Source organism: Budorcas taxicolor, chromosome 5 (genome assembly GCF_023091745.1).
Source record: "Budorcas taxicolor isolate Tak-1 chromosome 5, Takin1.1, whole genome shotgun sequence".
NCBI classification, from domain to species: Eukaryota; Metazoa; Chordata; class Mammalia; order Artiodactyla; family Bovidae; genus Budorcas; species Budorcas taxicolor.
Window position 1 is genome coordinate 43,299,714 of NC_068914.1, and position 24,781 is coordinate 43,324,494.

A 24,781-nucleotide genomic window follows, 5' to 3' on the forward strand; every position below is an offset into this window, starting at 1 on the left:
GAAAGGAATAAAATGTTTAAGGAGGTCTGGAAAAGAATAATTCTTAAACCAACAAGGGGGAGAGCTGAGAAGGTAACTCATTTAGACTGCAGAATCCTCAAAGTCTTGGAATTGGAGGCACCAGGTACCCCTGGCTGTGTGACTAACACAGGATGCTAAAATAAGGTGTAGAGGTTGGGTATGTCTTTAAGAAGCAGTTAGAGTCCTAAATATCCTTTCCAACTCTGATTATTCAGATAACTGCCCTCTAAAGTGCTATCACAAAGCAAGGGGTTTCATTCACCAATGAAATGTCTTCCCTAACAAAATGACTAAGCCATAGTGAGCCCACCACGGACAAGCCCACTCACGTGCTCAGAGCTGCCAATCACACCTGCGGTCCTCATTCAAAAATGCTAGCAAGCAGTCAAGGAGTACCAGACACTTGGGGAAAACTTGCAAACAAGCCACTTAAAGAAGACAGACTTCAAGAAATGGAAATGTTCAGTTAACTATCTTTATTTTTGCTCTGATCTTTATGATTTCTTTCCTTCTACTAACTCTAGGTTTTGTTACATCTGTAGTTGCTGTAGGTGTAAGATTAGGCTGAGTATTTGAGATTTTTCTTGTTTTCTAAAGAAAGATTGTATTCCTATAAACCTCCCTCTTGGAACTACCTTTGCTGCATCTCATAGGTTTTGCATCACTGTGCTTTCATTTGTCTCTAACAATTTTTTACTTCCTCTTTGATTTCTGCAGTGATCCGTTGGTTGTTGGGTAGCATATTGTTTAGCTGCCAAGTGTTTGTGTGTTTTTTTTTTTTTATATATAGTTTTTTTTTCTTGTAGTTTATTTCTAATTTCATAATGATGTCATCAGAAAAGATACCTGTTATAATTTTGGTTTTCTTAAATTTCCCAAGGTTTGCTTTGTGGCCCAGCATGTGGTCAATCCTGGAGAATGTTCCACATGCACATGAGAAGAATGTGTATTCTCTTGCTTTTGGATGGAATGCTCTATAAATTGAGAATGATATTGTCTAAATGTTTGATAGAATTTGCCTATGAAGGATTCCTCAGAGTGTCATACAGAGTGAAGGAGGTCAGACAGAGAAAGAGAAATATCATATGATCTCTCTTATATGTAGAATCTAAAATGATACAAGTGAACTTACTTATAAAATAAACAGACTCACAGACTTAGGCAGTGATCTTATAGTTACTGGGGGGATATTTGGTGGGGAGGGATAGTTAGGAAGTTTGGGATTGACATGTACACACTGCTATATTTAAAATGGATAGCCAATAAGGACCTACTGTATAGCACAGAGAATTTTGCTCGATATTATGCAACAACCTAAACGGAAGAAGAATTTGAAAAAGAATAGGTACATGTATATGTATAACTGAATCCCTTTGCTCTGCACCTGGAACTAGCACAACATTGTTGACCAACTGTACTACAGTATAAAATAGAAAGTTAGAAAATGCGTTAGGCTCGCCTCAATTTTTAACCCCTCTGAAAAGTTATCTTTAATATCTTTAGAGATATTAGAGAAGATACTGAAACTGTGAAGCAAAAATGATACCCCTCATCCCAAACCTCCAAACAATCTGAAAACTAAAATTTCAAGCGAACAGAAACAAATGTTTTTGAAATTGGAAACTCAGTAGAACGATTTGAAAATAGACTAAGGGACTTATTTTCTGCTGCTAATAAGCGACACAAGATATAAGATTTTAATAAAATATGGAAAGTGCTGTCTGTGATAGAATCAGGAATTGAAGGGTATGGAGGACACTCAGATAAACCTTTCCTGTCCTCCCTTCCCAAGATTCTGGCTAACTTTGCAACACAGATAGGAAGACTAGGGTCTAGTGTGAACATATCTGGCAGAGGCAGCCCACCCAAAGAGACTGAGCCTTTCAGGCCCAGGAGTCCTCGTGGGCTGATGCTGACCATGGAGACTGGGGAGCTGAGGACAGTCCTTGGGGCTTCTGGCTTCTCCACAAGCCTTCAGAGAGGCCAGAAGTTCAGTAAATATGACAGGTAAGACCTTGGCAAAACTGTGAAGCCATTTTGATGTGCCTGCTGGGGTGCTCAGCCCCTTTGTCCATCCCACCCTGGCCTCAGCACCCACTCTCTCTAGCTCTCTTGCTTCCTCCTCCAATCCCCTATCCTCCCCAAGGTCACAGTCTTACCATCCCTGCCTGGTCCCACGGTCCCTTCTTGTTCACAAAACACAAAACACACACATAGCTATATCTTTTTGGGGTTATGCATTGTTCATTCAAAGTTCAGATTTCTGCTCATTCTGCTACCCACCCCCCGCCACGACCCCCCCCCCCCCCGCCCCATTTCATTCTTTTAGGGCCACAGGCAGGAGGACAAAGCAGGGCAGAGAAGTTCTTCCTTGGCTGGAGCTGGTGCCGACGGTTCCACCCATTCTTGCTCGGGCTGGTGTTTCTTACATGTGGAATCTAAAATATGACACAAATGAACCTATCTATGAAACAGAAACAAATTCACAGACAGAGAGAGCAAGTTGTGGTTGCCAAGGGGGATGGGTTGAGGGAAGGATAGGGTTGGGTTTAGCACATGTGAGCTATTATACACAGGATGAATAAACAACAAGAAAACTATATTCAATATCCTGTGATTAACCATAATATTAAAGGTATTTTTAAAGATTTATATATGTGTATAACTGAATCATTTTGTCTAACATAACATTGTAAGTCAACTATATTTCAGTAAAGAAATCACCCAGTATAAATCAAAATAAATACATAGAGTGACCTCTTTCTCCCTAGAGCATTGTGTTAGGTTCGTGGAAGGCCTCCTTGCTCTCTTTCCTGGGTGGGCTGCTGTCCTCCCCTTTTGTGTAGGCTTGTTGGCCATCCATCGACACTGACCAGGCAACAAGGGGCCACTCATCTTTTGAACTCCAGGAGACATTCCTTTTGCAGGCTCCCCATCTGGTTCCTGGGCTTCCAGCCCCCTCACCCCTGTCCAGAGGAGCCTGGGTGCTACCCAACTCATGCAGAGGGGCTGCTGCCACAGAAAATGCCATGCAAGTAGTGTTCCCTGCTGTTGTGCCCAGCAGTCAGTTGTCTCAGGGGTGTGTCGTGGTTGGTCCCTGTGGTTCACTATATCTGGGAGCTGGACATCTGGTCTGCCTGAGGCTCTGTTGAAGCTGGCTCTCCTTAGGTGAGGCAGAGCAAGGTGACACTCTCAATGCCCTCTCCTTGAAAAGTGGTGGTGGTGGGGGGTGGGAGGCACTCACAAAAAGGCAGCATCTCTCTCCAAAGAAATCTCTTTACAGATCCTCTCCTTTGTAAATCCTCCCTAGTTTTGTAGCTTTTTAAGTTTATTCCCCGTGGGGTTGTCATTTAACTGATTCTTGTGCTCTGATATCTATCATCTGAGAGTAAATGACATAGCTCCTCATTTAACATTTTGTTACATGTTTGTTTTCAGCAAAACTGAATTACTATAACTTGTCCTTTTCACTTGTCAATATCATATATATCCCTACAGGTCCATAAACATAGACACAAGTCTATGGATGGAGGAGCCTGGTAGGCTAGAGTCCATGGGGTTGCTAAGAGTCCGATATGACTGAGCAACTTTACTTTCACTTTTCACTTTCATGCATTGGAGAAGGAAATGGCAACCCACTCCAGTGTTCTTGCCTGGAGAATCCCAGGGACGGCAGAGCCTGGTGGGCTGCCATCCATGGGGCTGCACAGAGTCGGACATGACTGAAGCGGCTTAGCAGCTTAGCAGCATGAGCTTATCAGGACATAACCCCATCATAAGTCAAGGGAGATTTGCATACGTGTGTATCTAATGCACCTATATCATCTATACCTTGATCACCTTCTTCTATACCATGTCTATGTCTCTCTACACCCATAGAACAGTGTCTCACACCGAGAGAGCAGTGTAAGTACTATTGTTATTATTGTCATTGTTATATATGTTTGCCTCACACCTCTCTCTCGTCTTCCCCTCTTCAGCTGCATGATGTACTGTCCCCTCCCAGCCTCCAATGATAACACATGTGAATAACTCAATAGTATTTTTTAAAATTAATTTAGTTTTTAATTGAAGGATAATTCCTTACAGAATTTTGTTGGTTTCTGCCAAACATCAACATGCATCAGCCATAGGTATACATATGTCCCCTCCCTCCTAAACCTCCCTCCTATCTTCCACCCCGTTCCACCTTTCTAGATTGTTACAGAGTCCCTGTTTGAGTTCCCTGAGTCACACAGCAAAAAGACTTCATGCTCATTCCATATAAACTTTGTCATATATGAAATTCTCATTTGAAATGAGGATCTATTTCTTGATCATATTTTTCTTCTAACAGATCTGTGTGCTTATTCCTCTGCTAATATAACATTGATTTGAGTACAGTAACTTAACTGTTTGGATTATTAGAAAAACAAGTCCTCATATTTTCCTTCCAAATTTTACTTGGTTACTTTCACCTATTTATTCTTTCAAATGAACTTTAAGATAATTTTATCTAATTTTAGAATGAAGAAATTTTATCAGAATTTCAATTGAAATTATAGTAACTTTACATAAAATCTTTGGGGGAATTAACTTCATGATATTAGGTCTTCCCATCCATAAAATATATATCTTCTGTTATTTAGAACTCATTTTATATCTTTCAAATATATTTTAACTTTTTCTTTATATAGCTATTGTACTTTCACTATATTTATTTACATGGATTTTACATTGATAGTTTTGTCACAATTATAATCAGAGTATTTTTTTATTAATTTCTTTTTCTGTGTGAAAAGCAGCCTAGAGAAAGGCTATTAATTTTTGTATATTTTTCTTATATCTAGTTATTTTGCTAAATTTGTTTCTTAGGTTAAAAAAATTATGTCATCAGCAAAACAAAATTTTATTTTTTCTTACTTAATATTTGTGCCAGTTGTATTTTCTTCTGTAATTGCATTTGCTAAAATCTCCAAGGCACTGTTTCAAAAAAATAACAGAGTTGGCATCCTATTTCTTGATGGTACTTGAAATGGTTTTGCTGCTGCTGAGTCGCTTCAGTCGTGTCTGACTCTGTGCGACCCCATAGACGGCAGCCCACCAGGCTTCCCTGTCGCTGGGATTGTCCAGGCAAGAATGCTGGAGTGGGTTGCCATTTCCTTCTCCAGTGCATAAAAGTGAAAAGTGAAAGTGAAGTCGCTCAGTTGTGTCCGACTCTTAGCGACCCCATGGACTGCAGCTATTTGGGGTGTTATTGTTTAATGAAACTAAACAGCTTGTAACATACTTAAGTTGATTCTTTCTCTTATCTTATTTAGAATTCTTTTGAAAAATGACTTCTGAACTTATATTAAGTGCCTTTTCAACATCTGTCGATATGACTATGGGTTTTGTCTTTTAATGTGTTGCTGTAATCAATCTCATGTACAGATTTCCTGAAATTTGAACCATGCCTGCATTTCTACAAAAAATTTTATTTTATCATAATATATTTCTTCTGAGGCATTGTTATTTTATTTGCCAATATTGTAGCAAATGGACTTTCCTGGTGGCTCACTGGTAAATAATCCACCTGCAATGCAGCAGACACAGGAGACAAAGGTTTGATCTCTGGATCAGGAAGATCACCTGGAGGAAGGCACAGCAACCCACTCCAGTATTCTTGCCTGGAGAATCACAAGGACAGAGGAGCCTGGCGGGCTACGGTCCATAGGGTCACAAAGAATTGGACACGACTGAAACAACTGAGCGCGCCCACATTGGATCAAATGTTTGTTTTGATAGTCAGAATAAGATTAGGCTGTAGTGTTTTTTATTTTTTCCTTCTGTACTATATTAGGTTTTTGTATTAACCATATAAAATAAGTTTGAAGAACTTTAATCTTTTCTACAACTTGGAAGGAGATGTTATTGGAGTTATCTGTTCTTTAAAGGTTTGCTAGAACCAAACTCAAAAGCCATTTGTTCCCAGTAACCTTTTTAGAGGTAAGATTTTTATTCACTTTTCCTATCTCAACTATGATAACTGGTCTATTCAAGTTTTCCCTTTCTTCTTAATTTTGCTAATATATTTCATTGAAAATGATCCATTCTATTTGGAGATTTAAATTTGTTGCCCAATTATTATCTTAGAATTATTTATTTGTGCTTTTTCCGTTTTTCCTTCCTCCCTCCCTGCCTCCATCTTTTCAAAGACCAGCTTTGGGAACTATTTATCCTCTTAAAATTATTTTTTTTTCTATTTAATTCCTTCCTACTATTTTGGTGTATTTTCCCCTCCTTTTTATAGAAAAACACAACATTCATTTTCAGATTTTTTAGATTTTGACAGAAGTATACTTTTTTACATTGCTTTATAGACCAACAACTTATAATTTCACTTCTGATTTCCTCTTTGATCCAGAGGTGGGCTCTTAATTTTATAATAAATTTTTCTATGTCCTTCTTTTTCTTTTGTTTTCCTAGCTTTATTGACTTGTGACTAGATAATATAGTTTGTAAAACTTCTACTTTTTCTTTTTTTATTTTAAGGATCCTATTGTGGCTAAGTGAGAAAAGACACACATTAGTGTATCTTGTTTGCTTTTGCCTTTGTATTTCCAAAACTGAGGACTTCAGAGTTTTTTCTTTGTTTTGAGTTAGTTTTTATTTGGTCAGGACTCTTGGGGCTCCAAATCACTGCAGATGGTGACTGCAGCCATGAAATTAAAAGATGCTTACTCCTTGGAAGGAAAGTTATGACCAACCTAGACAGCATATTCAAAAGCAGAGACATTACTTTGCCAACAAAGTCCATCTAGTCAAGGTTACGGTTTTTCCAGTGCTTGTGTATGGATGTGAGAGTTGGACTGTGAAGAAAGCTGAGTGCCGAAGAACTGGTGCTTTTGAACTGTGGTGTTGGAGAAGACTCTTGAGAGTCCCTTGGACTGCAAGGAGATCCAACCAGTTCATTCTAAAGGAGATCAGTCCTGGGTGTTCTTTGAAAGGAATGATGCTAAAGCTGAAACTCCAGTACTTTGGTCACCTCATCCGAAGAGTTGACTCATTGGAAAAACTCTGATGCTGGGAGGGATTGGGGACAGGAGGAAAAGGGGACGACAGAGGATGAGATGGCTGGATGACATCACCGATACGATGGACGTGAGTTTGAATGAACTCTGGGAGCTGGTGATGGACAGGGAGGCCTGGCGTGCTGCAATTCATGGGGTCACAAAGAGTCGGACATGACTGAGTGACTGAACTGAACTGAACTGAGGTGCTTCTTGTTGGATGGAGTTTATAAAAGTTTGCTGATTGAAGCTGAACCATGTAGCAGCTGAAGTTGTGGGGGGAGTATATATATACTCCAAGTTCTTGGATATTATAAAATATATTTCTTAATAATATCTTGGCTGAGAAGAGGATACTTGGGTTGCAAGTTTGTTCTTTTTATAGCCTGTAGCTGCTAAATTACCATATTCTAGTCTCCAGGCAATGCAAGAAATCTGCTGCCAATCTGAAAGTCTTACTTTATAAACCACTTGTCTCGACTCTCTGGAATCTTGTAAGAGTGCTTCTCTAGCTGCCTGCCTCTCCTCCAGATATTTTGCTTCAGTTGTTCCTTTTCGCCGATTCTCCATCACCTTAGAATACATCTCAAGGTAGAGAGGCAGAGAAGAAAAACCCCTAAAAGGGTGTCAAGGAGAGGCTCTGAGTTTCTCGTCTGGCTTCAGCAACTGAAAATTCTACACAGCTGCTTGGCTAGATTGCTGTCTGACCGCTGACTGGACCCAAAGTTCATGAGAACGAAGTGCATTTAATAAACAACTGTTGACATACCAACTCACTGCAAGGCTGTAGGAGCAGCTGCAGTCACCACTGAGCATTACTGTGGTTTTCTGCTGCTGCTGCTGCTGCTAAGTCGCTTCAATCGTGTCCAACTCTCTGAGACCCCAGAGATGGCAGCCCACCAGGCTCCCCCATCCCTGGATTCTCCAGGAAAGAATACTGGAGTGGGTTTGACAAGTTCTAAGTATTAGTTTCCTTTGTTCATTCAGAGGACCACTGGCAGTTCCTGACTTTAGGTAAGTCAGGCCATTCTTTTAAGGGGACAGTCTGAGAAAAAGTCTAAATAGGAGTTACTGTTAATAGAGATGCACTTGGGAAAATGCACAACAGCTCAATGAATGATCACAATCCGAAAACACCATATAATCAGTGCGCACAGTGAAGAGAGTAGCCTAGATAGCCCTGATGCCCCTTCCAATCGCTTGAAGCCAGGGTAAGTTTGGACTTTTTCTTAGAGGTTCTAGGAAGCCGTTAGTTTTTTCACAAAGATGAAAACAGTGTTCCTCAGCTTTGGCGCTACTGACATTTGGGGCCAGATGATTCTTTGCTGAGCACCCCAGTTGTGACATCAACAGATGTCTCCAGACACTGCCACATGTCCCCTGGGGGCAGAATCTCCCGAGGGGGTGGGGGTGACCGTTGGGTATAGTGGACAATCTGTGAAAACAGACTGATGACTCTGGGCAGCTGTCTCTGAAGTGGTTGGCAGAGTACCACTGAGGAGGTGACTGGTGGGGAAGCAGGTTCAGGGACAGCCGAGGGGTGAGTGTGGCTGGTGCCCCAGGGCTGCTGGTGGGCAGCATGGAGGTCAGATCACACAGGAAAGCGTGGGCAGGGCTCAGAGGCTGACAACTTGGAAATGGGAGATGGCAAAGAGTCAAAAATGCACACCAGGCTGGCGCCTGGGAGAGTCAGAGCACCATTGTCAGGAATTTGTATGTTAAGAAATGGAGAACTTTGGGGGTGAGGATACCAAAAGTTTGGATTTTAACACCCTTTTAGGAAAGTAGAGGTTGGGAACTACATTGTTATCTCCAGTTTATCAATGAGAAAATTAAGTCAAACAAAGAGGAGTCAATGGGATCAGGACTTCATCACCCCATTTCAGCCTGGCCTGGATTGCCAACTTTGAGGTCTCCATTTATTTTCTTTCAAAGTCTAATGACCCTGAACATGTATTCCACTGTCCTCTCTTTCAAAAGTGCCTCAGTTACAGCACAGCCCTGCCCATGGGGAAGAGGAGAGTCCATCTTTCAAGAAAGCAATAAAGCATGAGTTAGTGTGGCATCTGGAAATTATTTACCACTTGCAGGAAGAACAGCTTCAAGCAGCGGCCCTGGAGCACCAAGTAGGTAGCCAGCCCAGCAGGTGATGTGGAGTTCGGATCTCACTGGGTGACTTGGTCAGAGCCTGGTCAGTGGCCATAGAGTGCACACCATCAGGGACATCCTCCAGAAAGCCCTGGGAAGGTGGGGTGGGAGAGAGTTGGGGTAGGAAAGAGAAGTGAGAGGTTAAGCTCTGGGGTAGCCAGCACCCCGTGATGCCCAGAGTGCATGGGCAGCCTCGTGGTCACCAGGTCAAGGGTTAGACAGACATGTGGTCCATCAGCAGTCGAAAGGGTCTCCCAGAATAAGACGTAGGCTTCTTGCACCATTCAGCATCCTATGAGAGCTGCACAAGGCACAGATATGAAACATTCAAGTTTGGTTTCCTGTGCCCATTCTCCAGGGAAGCACCATCCAGAGCCTTGGAGCGCCGTAGAAAGGGAAGACAGCGCACATTACCCATGGGATCAAAGGACTGGTTCCTCATCACTTAAACATTGACCCCTTCTTCTCCTCTGCTGCTGCTGTTCCCCACACAGCCCATCACCCCAGGCATACTCACAACTACCTGCACACCACCTTCCAGGCCTTGCTTCCTCCAGGAAGCCTTCCCAGGTGTACCATCCTCCCCGCTCCAGGAACACAGCCTCCTACCCAGCTCTTTGTACTCTGCCTGTTTGCAGGTTGGCTTCTCTACCCTGACTCTAAGCTCCTGAGGGCAAGAGTTCACCATATTCATTTATGTTTAGCCCAGAAGCCCAAGTTCTCCACGCTCCCAAGTCACATGGCTGTAACTCAGGCCCCACTGAGTATGCTTGGAGGAAGGCAGGACCCCCAGATGCCCAACATCTCCTACCAACTCTCTCTACCTCCTGCTTCAGCTGCTGCTCTGAGTGAGTTGGTACCAGTGGACCCCCTGCCTCTTCTTTCCCTCTGACCCATCCCCAGCCTTTGGTTCTGCACAGCTTAGCTAACAATAAGCCAGGGTGTCTTGGGAAGCACTATTAAAGGTGAAGGGTAACATTGGGTTAATAAAAAACCTAGGAACAGAAAGCTGTGGAAAACTAGCCTCTCAAGATCAGATACCAATGCTCCTGAAGTCCTCCACCTGGCTCTGTCTCTGGGAGTTTTCCTCCAACCATCAACATTCTTGATTGTGGCTGGCAGCCATGCTTCCTGTGATCCACTCCAGCCCACACAGGAGTCTCCCCATTAAAGCCTCCCTCTGCTGATGCTCCGGACATTGTGATCTCTCTCCGTCGCTGTGCCCCCCACCCACTAGGATGACAGGCTCTCTGTAGAGTGTGCTCAGTGGTCTGCACCCCTCCCAGTCACCCTCTGCCACACCTTAGCAGAAGTAAGACAACTTAATGGATATTCCAAATACAAATTCTAGTACCACCCTTAGACTATAGGAGCTGTGATTTTAAAAACCTACCCTTCACATATATATTTTTTTTCCTTTCACTTATGATTAAATTCAAAGGATGTAACAAGGGTGTCTGGGACATGCTAAATGTGCAGTGATGTTGGTGGACTGAATTAATGAACCTAATATCCGGTCCCATCACTTCATGCGAAATAGATGGGGAAACAGTGGAAACAGTGCCAGACTTTATTTTTGGGGGCTCCAAAATCACTGCAGATGGTGACTGCAGCCATGAAATTAAAAGACGCTTACTCCTTGGAAGAAAAGTTATGACCAACCTAGACAGCATATTCAAAAGCAGAGACATTACTTTGCTGACTAAGGTCCGTCTAGTCAAGGCTATGGTTTTTCCAGTGGTCATGTATGGATGTGAGAGTTGGACTGTGAAGAAGGCTGAGCGCTGAAGAATTGATGCTTTAGAACTGTGGTGTTGGAGAAGACTCTTGAGAGTCCCTTGGGCTTCAAGGAGATCCAACCAATCCATTCTGAAGGAGATCAGCCCTGGGATTTCTTTGGAAGGAATAATGTTAAAGCTGAAACTCCAGTACTTTGGCCACCTCATGCGAAGAGTTGACTCATTGGAAAAGACTCTGAAGCTGGGAGGGATTGGGGGCAGGAGGAGAAGGGGACGACAGAGGATGAGATGGCTGGATGGCATCAATGACTCGATGGACGTGAGTCTGAGTGAACTCTGGGAGTTGGTGATGGACAGGAAGGCCTGGCATGCTGCGATTCATGGGGTCACAAAGAGTCGGACACGACTGAGTGACTGATCCGAACTGAATATCCTTTGACTGTGTGGATCACAATAAACTGTGGAAAATTCTGAAAGAGATGGGAATACCAGACCACCTGACCTGCTTCTTGAGAAACCTGTATGCAGATCAGGAAGCAGCAGTTAGAATTGGACATGGAACAACAGACTGGTTCCAAATAGGAAAAGGAATATGTCAAGGCTGTCTATTGTCACCCTGCTTATTGAACTTACATGCAGAGTACATCATGAGAAATGCTGGGCTGGAAGAAGCACAAGCTGGAATCAAGATTGCCGGGAGAAATATCAATAACCTCAGATATGCAGATGACACCAACTTTATGGCAGAAAGTGAAGAGGAACTAAAAAGCCTCTTGATGAAAGTAAAAGAGGAGAGTGAAAAGTTGGCTTAAAGCTCAACATTCAGAAAACTAACATCATGACATCTGGTCCCATCACTTCATGGGAAATAGATGGGGAAACAGTGGAAACAGTGGCAGACTTTATTTTGGGGGGCTCCAAAACCACTGCAGATGGTGACTGCAGCCATGAAATTAAAAGACGCTTACTCCTTGGAAGGAAAGTTATGACCAACTGAGATAGCATATTGAAAAGCAGAGACATTACTTTGCCAACAAACGTCCATCTAGTCAAGGCTATGGTTTTTCCAGTGGTCATGTATGGATGTGAGAGTTTGACTGTGAAGAAGGCTGAGCGCCAAAGAATTGATGCTTTTGAACTGTGGTGTTGGAGAAGACTCTTGTGAGTCCCTTGGACTGCAAGGAGATCCAACCAGTCCATTCTGAAGGAGATTAGTCCTGGGTGTTCTTTGGAAGGAATGATGCTAAAGCTGAAACTCCAGTACTTTGGCCACCTCATGTGAAGAGTTGACTCACTGGAAAAACTCTGATGATGGGAGGGATTGGGGGCAAGAGAAGAAGGGGACGAGGATGAGATGGCTGGATGGCATCACTGGCTCGATGGACGTGAGTCTGAGTGAATTCCGGGAGATGGTGATGGACAGGGAGGCCTGGCATGCTGCCATTCATGGGGTCACAAAGAGTTGGACACGACTGAGCGACTGAACTGAATATCTTTTGTTATTTACTTTTGATGAGAGATAAAACAGTATCTGTAACTCGTTTAATGAAATAATTGAGATGGTGGCTGCATGAGATGGTGGGAAACTTTTTCATTTCTAACTTTGGAGTTGGTCGAGGCTAGTCAATTTATCATTTTCCAGTTCACGTCCTCAGAATTAATAAAACTGTGTGATCCAATTCAAAGAGCCCAAGCAGAGAATGGGACTCAGGGAAAGGACAAAGGGTTGAAATTCCTTGTCTCAATTATGGGAGGCCAGGCCTGGCCACAGTTACAGGGTGGGCTGGATGATTTTAGCCCAAGAGCTAGAAAGCAGGGAGCAGAGACAAACTAGAATAAGAAAATGGAGTAAAATTTGAGTCAAAGTTGAGGTGCTAAGCCAGCAAGATAGCCTTGGCTACGAGGTCACAGGTCAGTCACTTGGACCCAGAACACAAGGACTGAGAGCTGGGCTGGGCAACAGAGCCTTGCCAGAGCCCTAGAGCTGCTGCGCAGAAACCAACGGTGGTTCCCGTGGAGCAACTCTGATCTGGTGGCCAAGAGAGCTTTAGCAAGTAAGTATCAACCAGAAGTGAGAGTTCAGAGTTGGCTTGAAAACCCAGGCAGGCTGCCAAAGGACTAGAACAAAACCCAAGTGTCCTCTGACAAGAGGGTGTGTGGATAAAGTGTGACTTGCACAATGTAGCAACCAAATGACCAAACTACGGCTATGAAAACAGTGCAGTTCCTGCAAATGTAATACTGAGAGAAAGAAAGAGGACCCCGAAGAATACATGCATGCAATTCCATTCACTGAAACCCAGGCAAAACATTTTTAAGGTTTTAAATAAAAAACTATTTTAAAAAAAGTACAGAAATTATTAGGCTAAATAAGATAGTATATTTCCTCTGGAAAGGAGGGATACGTGGGGCTGGGGGTGGTAATATTCTGTTTCTTCCCCTGGTCAGTGGCTACAAGTGTTTGCATTTTATTTATTAATTAAATTGTCCACATACGTCTTGTGCACTTTTATTTTTCTATGTTCTATTTCATAATTAAAAAATAAAAATAAAATTTTTTTAAAGAAATCATACAAGTTAAAATTCCACAAGCAGTCCTTTTAAGGAAGGGTTCCAAACATTGCTTTGTTCACCAGCCATAAATAACAATTTCAGCAAGCTCCCCACAGGCAAAACCTGTGGGCTTCTTGGCCCAAGTATTCAATCAACACGCACTTAGCAGGAACTTACTGTGTGGGGGCGTGGCGCCGGCTGCCAGGGGCTCAGGAGGCACCTTGCCCCCTCTTCTTCCTGGGAAACGAGAACATCTCTGGTACAGGACGCTTCCCCACCCCCACCCCCAGAACGTCTGGAAGCTCGGAGCTGAAGTTTGTTGTTATTTTTAGTAGCTTTCCCTGTTGTAGATTTGGGGATAATTTAAACCATTGGTTTTGCAAAAGTTGCCACATGTGACTGAAGCCTTCTCAAATCCTTTTGGGTAGTAGTCAGAGAAAATTAATAAATAGCAGTGACTGTTGCCTGGAAAATCCCATGGATGGAGGAGCCTGGTGGGCTGCAGTCCATGGGGTTGCTAAGAGTCGGACACGACTGAGCATCTTCACTTTCACTTTTCACTTTCTTGCATTGGAGAAGGAAATGGCAACCCACTCCAGTGTTCTTGCCTGGAGAATCCCAGGGACGGGGGAGCCTGGTGGGCTGCCGCCTATGGGGTCGCACAGAGTCGGACAGGACTGAAGCGACTTAGCAGCAGCAGTGAGCCCCTTGCTCTCCTCTTGGCCCTGCCCCCCCAACTCTGCCCTCCTCGCACTCCTTGTGCTCTCTGCCCCTCTCCAAACACAAGGCAAATTAATCCTGGGTGGAGATGCTGAGCTCCCGTTACCCCAGCCCCTCCAAACAGAAACACACTTTCATTTACCATTTTGAAACACCCTTAATTAGCTCTCAGAACACACTTCCCTTTGCTGGGAAATATACTGGGATGAAGCTTATTAGTTCAGCTGGCTGGAAAGGCCAGGTAACTTTGCAGCAGGATGAAATCTTATTTAAGATGTTGCCTCAAATGAATGTGAGGCAACATTCATTTGGTTCCCCAGATGAATGCATCATTCATCTGGGTTGGCCCAGAATTCGTTCCAGATTTGCAGGTACCTTCCTGGGTAGCTCAGATAGCAAAGGATCTGCCTGCAGTGCAAGAGACCCGGGTTCAATCCCTGAATCAGAAAGATCCCCTGCAGAATGAAATGGCAACCCACTCCAATATTCTTGCCTGGAGAATTCCACGGACAGAGGAGCTTGGCAGACTACAGTCCTTAGGGTCTCAAAGAGTCGGAAACAACTTAGTGAATAACACTTTCAGTGTAGTGGCTGGAGATGTGGGGGGTGCAGCCGTGGAAACCAGGCTTGCTTTCTTTTTCCTCTTGAGATAATAAACCTACCTAGGCATCTTGAAATGTGACCATGCCAAAGATCCTGTTCCCTTCATGACTCTGCCAACTTCTGGGCCATTTCCAAGACATTATCTGGAAACAGAAAAATGTTCAGGGAGCTGAGGGAAAAGCGGATTAATTATGTTTAGAGTCATTTTCAGGGAGACTGAAATAAGTTTGGACTGTTCTGGGGAAATGGGCAGAGAGATTTGTGCCTTATGGCTAGACTTTGTCAAGTTGGAAGAAATGCATTCAGAACAACACTGTGAAATCTTGAAAATGTGGGCAGTTTCAATGAAAACACAAACCTTCTATTGGTCCTAGTACACATGTGCATGGCTGCACATCCCCCCCACACACACACGAGTTCACATTGTGTACACACACGAACACATATGTGAGCACATATGTACATGCACATACTTACGTGTACACAAACGCACATGTGCACATATACACTCAAACATACACACACATATCCATTCACCTGAATGGATATGAACGTACAAGTCAGAGAGAGAAGGAGGAAAAGGGGAAAGTATAGAGGAAAGAATCTTTCAAGAAAACAGTGTCTTCAGTTCAAAAAACCCAGAGAGCAGTGGATCTGAAGTTTGTTTGTACTATATACTGTTCCATTGATCTATATGTCTGTTTTTGTGCTAGTATCATACTGTTTTGATGACTGTAACTTGATCCCACTCCTGGGAATATAGCCAGAGAAAACTCATTTGAAAAGATATATACACCCCTATGTTCATAGTAGCACTATTTACAGTAGCCAGACATGGAAGCAACCTAAATGTCCATTGACAGAGGAACGGGTAAAGAAGACATGGTACATATATACAGTGGAATATTACTCAGCCATTAAAAAATTTAAATAATGCCATTTGCAGGAACATGGGCAGACTTAGAGTTTATCATACTAAATGCAGTAATTGAGAGTGGAAAAGACAAATATCATATGATATCGCTTTTATGTGGAATCTAAAAATGTGATACAAGTGAATTTATTTACAAATCAGAAATAGACTCAAATAGAAAACAAACTTACGGCTACCAAAGGGGTGAAAGGGGAGGGATAAACTAGGAACTTGGTAGTAAAATACACTCACTACTACACATGGATTTCCCAGGTGGCACTAATGGTAAAGAACACGCCTGCTAATGCAGGAAACATAGGGGATGCAGGTTGGATCCCTGGGTTGGGAAGATGCCCTGGAGGCAGACATGGCAACCCAATCCAGTGTTCTTACTTGGAAAATCCCATGGACAGAGGAGCCTGGTGGGCTGCAGGCTATAGGGTCATTAAGAGTCAGACGTGACTAAAGTGACTTAGCACGCACCCATGCACTGCTACATATAAAATACATAACCAACAGGAACCTACTGTATAACATAGGGAGCTATAGTCACTCTCTTGTAATAACCTATAATGGAAAAGAATCTAAAAAAGAATATATATATACATGTATCTGAATCACTTTGACATACACTTGAAATTAACACAACATTGTAAATAACTATATTTTGATAAAATTTTTTAAAGTTTAAAAATAAGAATAAAATAGTAAAAATAAAACTGATGTATCCTCTATAAGATAAAAAATGCACTGCAGACAATGATAAAATTACATCCAATCTTGGAAGAGGTCAGGGTAAGTGTGGACTGTGATGCTTCAGCCTCCTAGGTCAATGGCAAATGCACCTGTAACTAGAATTTTCCAGCCCCACCCACTGTGAGTAAGTTCCTCTGCAGATTGATTTTCCCAGCACTTCTGCCTGGGCCACCCCAGGCCCCAGAGCCTGATCAAGGGATGCCCAGGGCTCTGCTCCTTTTTGTTGTAGCTAGTATGCCTAACCTGGGAAGGGCAGTTTGCCTCAACTCCATGTTCCCTCTTTTTCAAATCTTCTCTCTGGATTCTTTACTCTCCTTCTGCCTGTTAGAGTGTCTCAAAACTATGGAACTGAGACTCAATAGATACCCTATAAAAAATAAAACACTGACTTTTATGAAAAACTTCCAGATTGAAAGCTGTGGATTTTTAAAGCAGACCAGTCCTTGAAAGTAGGTCTTCAGATGCCAAGCATTTGGGGCAAAGCCTTTACCTAAATTTCTCACTTTCCACGTGTGGAATGCCCTCTGCACTGCTGAGATGGTCTAGTGATCACTATTATGTGTGAGGAAGAACATCTGAAGAAGGGCATGGAAAAGTATATACAGGATCACAGAACTATTTCCTAAAGCATGTTACTTGATACGCTGGCTCCATAGAAACCTGTGACTGCAGGCTGAAAATTGATTTGGGAAATGCTAGAAGAAAAAACAGATTATGATCTGGGGGATTTCTCTGAATCCCTAATATGCTAAGGTAGGTCGTGAATCTCCAAAGGGGGAATGGAAGATGCATTAATTCCAAACTTATCAGACTTTGAGGGTGTTTCTTCTTCAAGAAGCAGCATTTGAGACAAACCCACATGGGAATGCAAGTGAAGGCAACCGTGCAGCAGCTGGATTTGGTAGGGTTCAGGACTTGATTTTGCTGACTGTTCTTAATGCGGGAGGGAGGTAGGCAGAATGTTAGGATGGTGTGGATCCTTCTAATTATCGCTTCTTATAAATTCTGCTGTAATAAGCCACCAAGGGACTGGTAGGGAATGTTTGCCATTGGTTCCAGCTACCCAGCCTCTGAACTCCCTGGACTTGGGGGAGCACTCTCTTAATGAGTTTTGCAGAGAAGCAGAGCCCACCTCCTGCTCATGAAACTGAAAATGTGAACTTAAGGGAGGAAGCAAGGGCTTGGTTTGCCACAAAAAAACACATGTAAGGTTATTCACAACAGCAGGATGGTGACAAACTGGGAATCAGCTAACTGTTCACCAGCAGAATAGATGAATGAACTGTGGTGTAGTCATACAGTAGTTATGAGAAAATGAGGAAAAAGATTTAATAATGACTGTGTAACAACATGGATGAATCTCACAGTCCTAACGTTGAATGAAAAAAGGTTGACACAAGTACATCTTGTGATTTCATTTATTTGAAGTTCAGGCAAAACGAAACTCTGGTGTGAGATTTCAACATGCTAGCTGTATTGGGGGGAGTATTAACAGGGCAGGGACATGAAGGAACTTCTTCAGGTTCTGGAAATGTGCAAAAATGTTATCAAGCTATACATTTATGTGTTGTCGTTCAGTCACCAAGTCGTGTCTGACTCCTTGAGACCTCATGACTGCTATAGGCCAGGCTCCTTCATCCTCTAGTATCTCCTAGAGTTTACTCAAATTTTTGTCCATTGAGTTCATGATGCTATCTAACCATCCTATCCTCTGCCACCCTTCTCTTTTTGCCTTCAATCTTCCCTAACATCAAGGTCTTTTCCAATGAGTTGGCTCTTTTGCATCAGGTGGCCAAAGGATTGCAGCTTCAGTTTTAGCATCAGTCCATCCAGTGAATATTCAGGGTTGATATCCTTTAGGATTGACTGATTTGATACACTTGCAGTCTGAGGGACTCTCAAGAGTCTTCTCCAACATCACACTTTGAAAGCATCAATTCTTCGGTGCTCAGCCTCCTATATGGTCCAAATCTCACATCCATACATGACTACTGGAAAAACCATAGCTTTAACTACATGGACCTTTTTGGTAAAGTAATGTCTCTGCTTTTTAAATTCACTGTCTAGGTTTGTCATAGGTTTTCTTCCAAGAAGCAATTGTCTTTTTAATTTCATGGCTGCAGTCACCATCTGCAGTGATTTTGGAGCCCAAGAAAATAAAATATGTCACTGCTTCTACTTTCCCCCTTCTGTTTGCCATGAACTGATGGGACCGGATGCCATGAACTTATTTTTTTCAATGTTGAGTTTTAAGCCAGCTTTCTCACTCTTCTCTTTTACATGCATCAAGAGGCTCTTTAGTTTCTCTTTACTTTCTGCCAGCTTGTAATTCATCCTGCCCAGCATTTCACATGATGTACTCAGCATAAAGTTGAACAAGCAGAGTAACAATATACAGCCTTGTAATCCTTTTCCAATTTTGAACCAGTCCATTGTTCCATGTCTGATTCTAACTATTGCTTCTTGATCTACATACAGGTATCTCAGGAGACAGGGAAGGTAGTCTATTTTTCCACACTTTGTTGTGACCCATACAGTCAAAGGCTTTAGCATATGAAGCAGATGTAGATGTTATCCTGGAACTCCCTTTCTTTCTCCATGATCCAACGAATGTTGGCAGTTTGATCCCTGATTCCTATGCCTTTTCAAAATTCAGCTTGTACAGGTGGAAGTTCTTGGTTCATGTACTGCCAAAGTCTAGCTTGAAGGATTTTGAGTGTAACCTTGTTAGTATGTGAAATGAGCGCAGCTGTAAAATAGTTTGAACAATCTTTGGCATTGCTCTTTGGGATTGGAATGAAAACTGACCTTTTCTAGTCCTGTGGCCACTGCTGAGTTTTCCAAATTTGCTGAAATATTGAGTGCAGCACTTTAACAGCATCACCTTTTAGGATTTGAAGTAGCTCAGCTGGAATTCCATCACCTCCACTAGTTTTGTTTGTAGTGATCCTTCTTAAGGCCCACTTGACTTCACACTCTAGGATGCTTGCCTGTAGGTGAGTGACCATATCATTGTGGTTACTCGGGTCATTAAGACCTTCCTTATATAGTTCTTCTGTGTATTCTTGCACCTCTTCTTAATCTCTTCTACTTCTGTTAGGCCCTTACTGTTTCTGTCCTTTATCATGCCCATCCTTGCATGAAATGTTCTCTTGGTAAAATCTCCAGTATTTTAGAGATCTCAGGCTTTTCCCATTCTGTTGTTTTGTTCTATTTCTTTGCATTGTTCATTTAAGAAGGCCTTCTTATCTCTCCTTGCAATCTCGAATATCCCCTCCATTTTGAATCTTGCATTCAATTCACCATATCTTTCCCTTTCTCCTTTGCCTTTCACTTCTCTTCTTTCCTCAGCTATTTGTAAAGTCTCCTCAGACAACCACTTTGCCTTCTTGCATTTCTTTTTCTTGAAGATGGTTTTGGTCATTGCCTTTCCTGGTGGCTCAGACGGTAAAGTGTCTGCCTATAATGCAGGTAGACCCAGGTTCAATCCCAGGGTTGGGAAAATGCCCTGGAGAAGGGAATGCAACCTACTCCAGTATTCTTGCCTGGAAAATCCCATGGATGGAAGAGGAGCCTGGCAGGCTACAATCCATGGGGTCGCAAAGAGTCAGACACAACTGAGCTACTTCACTTTCTTTCTTTCTGTACAATGTTACAAACCTTCATCCATAGTTCTTTAGGCAGGCAGTCTATCAAATCTAATTGCTTGAATCTATTTGTCACCTCTCTATATAATCACAAGGGACCTGAATGGTCTGGTGGTTTTCCCTACTTTCTTCAATGTAAGCCTTAATCTTGCAATAAGGAGCTGATGATCTGAGCCACAGTCAACTCCAGGTCTTGTTTTTGATGACTGTATAGAGTTTCTCCATCTTTGGCTGCAAAGAACATAATCAATCTGATTTCAGTATTGACCATCTGGTGATGTCTGTGTGTAGAGTCATCTCTTGAGTTATTGGAAGAGGGTGCTTTCTATGATCAGGGTGTTTGCTTTACAAAACTCTGTTAGCTTTTGCCCTCCTTCATTCTGTACTCCAAGGCCAAATTTGCCTGTTACTCCAGGTATCTCTTGACTTCCTACTTTTGCATTCCAGTTCCCTGTGATGAAAAAGACATCTTAAAAAAATATTCATTTTTTTATTGAAGGATAATTGCTTCACAGAATTTTGTTGTTTTCTGTCAAACCTTGACGTGAATCAGCCATAGGTGTACATAATATCCCCTCCATTTTGAACCTCCCTCCTATCTCCTTCCCCATCCCACCCCTCTAGGTTGATACAGAGGCCCTGTTTGTGTTTCCTGAGACAGCAAATTCCTGTTGGCTATCTATTTTACATATGGTAATGTAAGTTTCCATGTTACTCTCTTCATACATCCTACCCTCTCCTCCCCTTTCCCCATGTCCATAAATCTGTTCTCTACGTCTGTTTCTCCATTGCTGCCCTGCAAGTAAATTCTTCCTGTACAATCTTTCTAAATTCTGTATACATGCGTTAGTATATATTTATCTTTCTCTTTCTGACTTACTTCACTCGGTACAATAGGCTCTAGGTTCATCCAACTCATTAGAACTGACTCAAATGCATTCCTTTTTATGGCTGAGTAATATTCCATTCTGTATAGGTACCAAAACTTCCTTATCCATTCATCTATCATTGGACATCTAAGGTTGCTTCCATGGTCTAGCTATTGTAAATAGTGCTGCAATGAACAATGGGATACTTGTGTCTTTTTCAATTTTGGTTTCCTCCGGGTATATGCCTAGGAGTGGGATTGCTGGGTCATGTGATGGTTTTATTCCTAGTTTTTTAAGGAATCTTCATACCGTCTTCCACATTGGCTGGATAAACTTACATTCCCACCAACAGTGCAAGAGTGTTCCCTTTTCTCCACACCCGCTCCAGCATTTAGTTTGTAGACTTTTTGATGATGGCCATTCTGTGCGTGAGCTGATATCTCATGTGGTTTTGATTTGCATTTCTCTGATAGTGAGCGATGTTGAGCATCTTTTCATGTGTTTCTTAGCCCTCTGTATCAAGGACATCTTTTTTTGGTGTTAGTTCTAGATGGTGTTATAGATCTTCACATAGCAAGTCTACTTCAGCTTCTTCATCGTCTGTAGTTGTTGCATAGACTTAGATTAATTGTGATGTTGAATGGTTTGCCTTGGAACCCAACTGAGGTCATTCTGTCATTTTTGAGAATGCACCCAAGTATTGCATTTCTGACTCTTTTGTTGACTAGGAGGGCTACTCCATTTCTTCTAAAGGATTCTTTTTCACAGTAGTAGATACAATGGTCATCTGAATTAAATCTACCCATTCCCACCCATGTTTGTTCCCTGATTCCTAAGATGTCGATGTTCACTCTTGCCATCTCCTGCTTGACCATGCCCAATTTACCTTGATTCATGGACCTAACATTCCAGGTTCCTATGCAATATTGTTCTTTACAGCACTGGACTTTAATTTCACCACCAGACACATCCACAACTGAGAGTCATTTCTGCTTTGGCCCAGTCATTTCATTCTTTTCAGAGCTATTAGTAATTGCCCTCGGCTCTTCCCCAGTAGCATATTGGATGCTTGCTGACCAGAGGGCTCTTCTCTGGTCCCATTTATTTTTGCCTTTTCACACTGTCCATGGCAATCTCCAGGCAAGAATACTGGGGTGGGTTGCCATTTCCTCCTCCAGTGTACCATGTTTTGTCAGAATTCTTCACTATGACCCATCCATCTTGGGTGGCCCTGACAGCATGGCTTATAACTTCACTGAGTTATGCAAGCACCTTCTCCATGACAAGTGCTGTGGTCCATGAAAGGGTTATACATTTAAGATCTATGCAATTTTCATATTAGTTAACTGCTCCCAAAGAGGCAAATAAATAGAAAGATGGTGGAAGCACAGTATTTACTAACGACATCATAACTAACATTTAAAAAATACATGCTAGGATTTATATATATAATTATTTGTGTTGCTTAAAATATGTGGTCAAAGTTTTGAGACTTCAAAATAAAAATAGCTTAATTGAGGTATAGGTAACAAAATAAACTACCTATATTTAACTGATAAAATTAATTGTCTTGATCCATGTAAACACCTATGTAATCATGACAACCATCAAGAGGTTGAGCCACCCTCAAGTTTTCTCATGCCTCTTGGCAATCCACCCCCCATGCCTACCTCTCCCTACTCCTTTCCCAGCCCTCCCCTGCCCCAGGCACCCACTGGTCTGCTTTCAGGCACTACAAATTAGTTTGCATTTTCTTCAATTACATAATTGGAATCATGCCTAATTCCTCCTCACTGCTGAAGAGTATTCAGTGACATACTTTGTCTTTTCACCTGTTGGTGGACAGTTGGAATGTTTCCAGTTTGGGATGGTTGTAAATAAATAAATCTTCTGAGAACTTTTTTGTACACATATCTGCATGAACTCATGCATTCTTTTGAGAATTCTCAAAATTCTCCTAGGAGGAGAATGGTTGGATCAAATGATGAACTTTTTAAGAAACTGTAAAATTTATTTCAAAGTTGGATGTTGCGTTTCACATTTCCAACATTAAGCTATGAGAAAGCTAGTTCCTGCTCATTTTTACCAACACGGGTGCAATCTCTAACCATCCTAACGGGTGTTTAGTGGTTTCCTGTTGTGGTTCCAATTTGCATTTTCCTAATGACTAATGATGTTGAGCATCTTTTCATGTTGACATATGTGTATCCTTTTTGATGAAGTGTCTGTTAAAATCTTCTTCCCATTTTAAGTTTTATGTTGTTTATTTTCTTATTATTGATAATTATTTTCAATACTTTTTTATTGGTGTATAGTTGATTTACAAGGTTGTGTTAGTTTCTGTTGTACAGCAGTGAATCAGCCACACACATATATATATCTATTCTCGTCTAGACTCCATTCCCATATGGGTGATTACAGAGGACCAAGAGAATTCTCAATATATTGTGCATACTAGTCCTTTATCACATATATTATTTGCAAATATTTTATTGCAGTCCATGATACCATTTGAAGAACAGAAGGTTTTGGTTTTGATGAAGTCCAGTTCATTAATTTTTTATGTGCTGTGTTTTTGGTGTTGCATCTAAAATATCTTTGCCTTACCCAAGATGTCAAAGATTTCTCCTCTGTTGTCTTCTAGAATTTTTATAGTTATAGACTTTGTGTTTAGGTTTATGAAGTATTTTGCATTTAGTATAAAATATGATTGAAGAATTTTTTTGAATATGTGTATCCATCGTTCTGAAACTTTTTGTTGAAAAGAGAGTACTTTACTGAATTGCCATTGTATTTTGATCAAAAATCAGTTTAATACATATGGTTCTATTTCTGGATTCTCTATCCTAGTCCAGGGATCTATTTGTCTATCTTTACACCATTATAGCTCTGTTCTACTTTGTCAACACTGTTTAGGCTATTTACGATTTGAGATATTTCCATATGGATTTTCTTTTTTAGTGTGTTAGTATGGTGAATTATATGGGTTGTTTTCAAGTATTAAATTAATTTTACAGTCGAAATAATCATTGTGGTCAGAGGAATTATCCTTTCTTGATGTTTTAGATTCAATTAACTAAAATTTTCTTGAGGAATTAGCATCTATATTAATGAAAGATGTTTGTCGGTAGTTTTCTTTACCTGGTTTTGATGCTGGGCTTGGTATCAAGACTGGTTTCAGGATGAATGGAGGAAATCCTTCCTCTTCAATTTATAGAACTAGTATTCTGGAAGCATTTGTAGTTATTTGGTGTTATTTCTTTCTAAAACGTTTGGTAGAATTTGCTGATGAATTATCTGGTCCTGGAAATTTTTGTTTTCTATTTTCTGTTGTGTTTTCTGGGGGCACAGGGGTAGAAAGGGGTTGCTTACAACTTCTTTAATTTCTCTAATAAATATATGGCTACTCAGGTTATCTATTTCTTCTTCAGTGACATTTCACAATTTGTGTCTTTTAAGGAATTTGACCACCTCATCTAACTTGTTAAAATTTATTGGCACAAGGTTGTTCATCATTGTACTATGTTGAAATTCATGTCCTCTTGAATGATCTTTGTTCATTTCCAAGGCAAACCATTCAATATCACAGTAATCCAAGTCTATGCCCCAATCAGTAATGCTGAAGAAGGTGAAATTGAACGGCTCTATGAAGACCTACAAGACCTTTTAGAACTAACACCCCAAAAAGATGTCCTTTTTCATTATAGGGGTCTGGAATGCAAAAGTAGAAAGTCAAGAAACACCTCGGGTAACAGACAAATTTGGCCTTGGAGTACAGAAT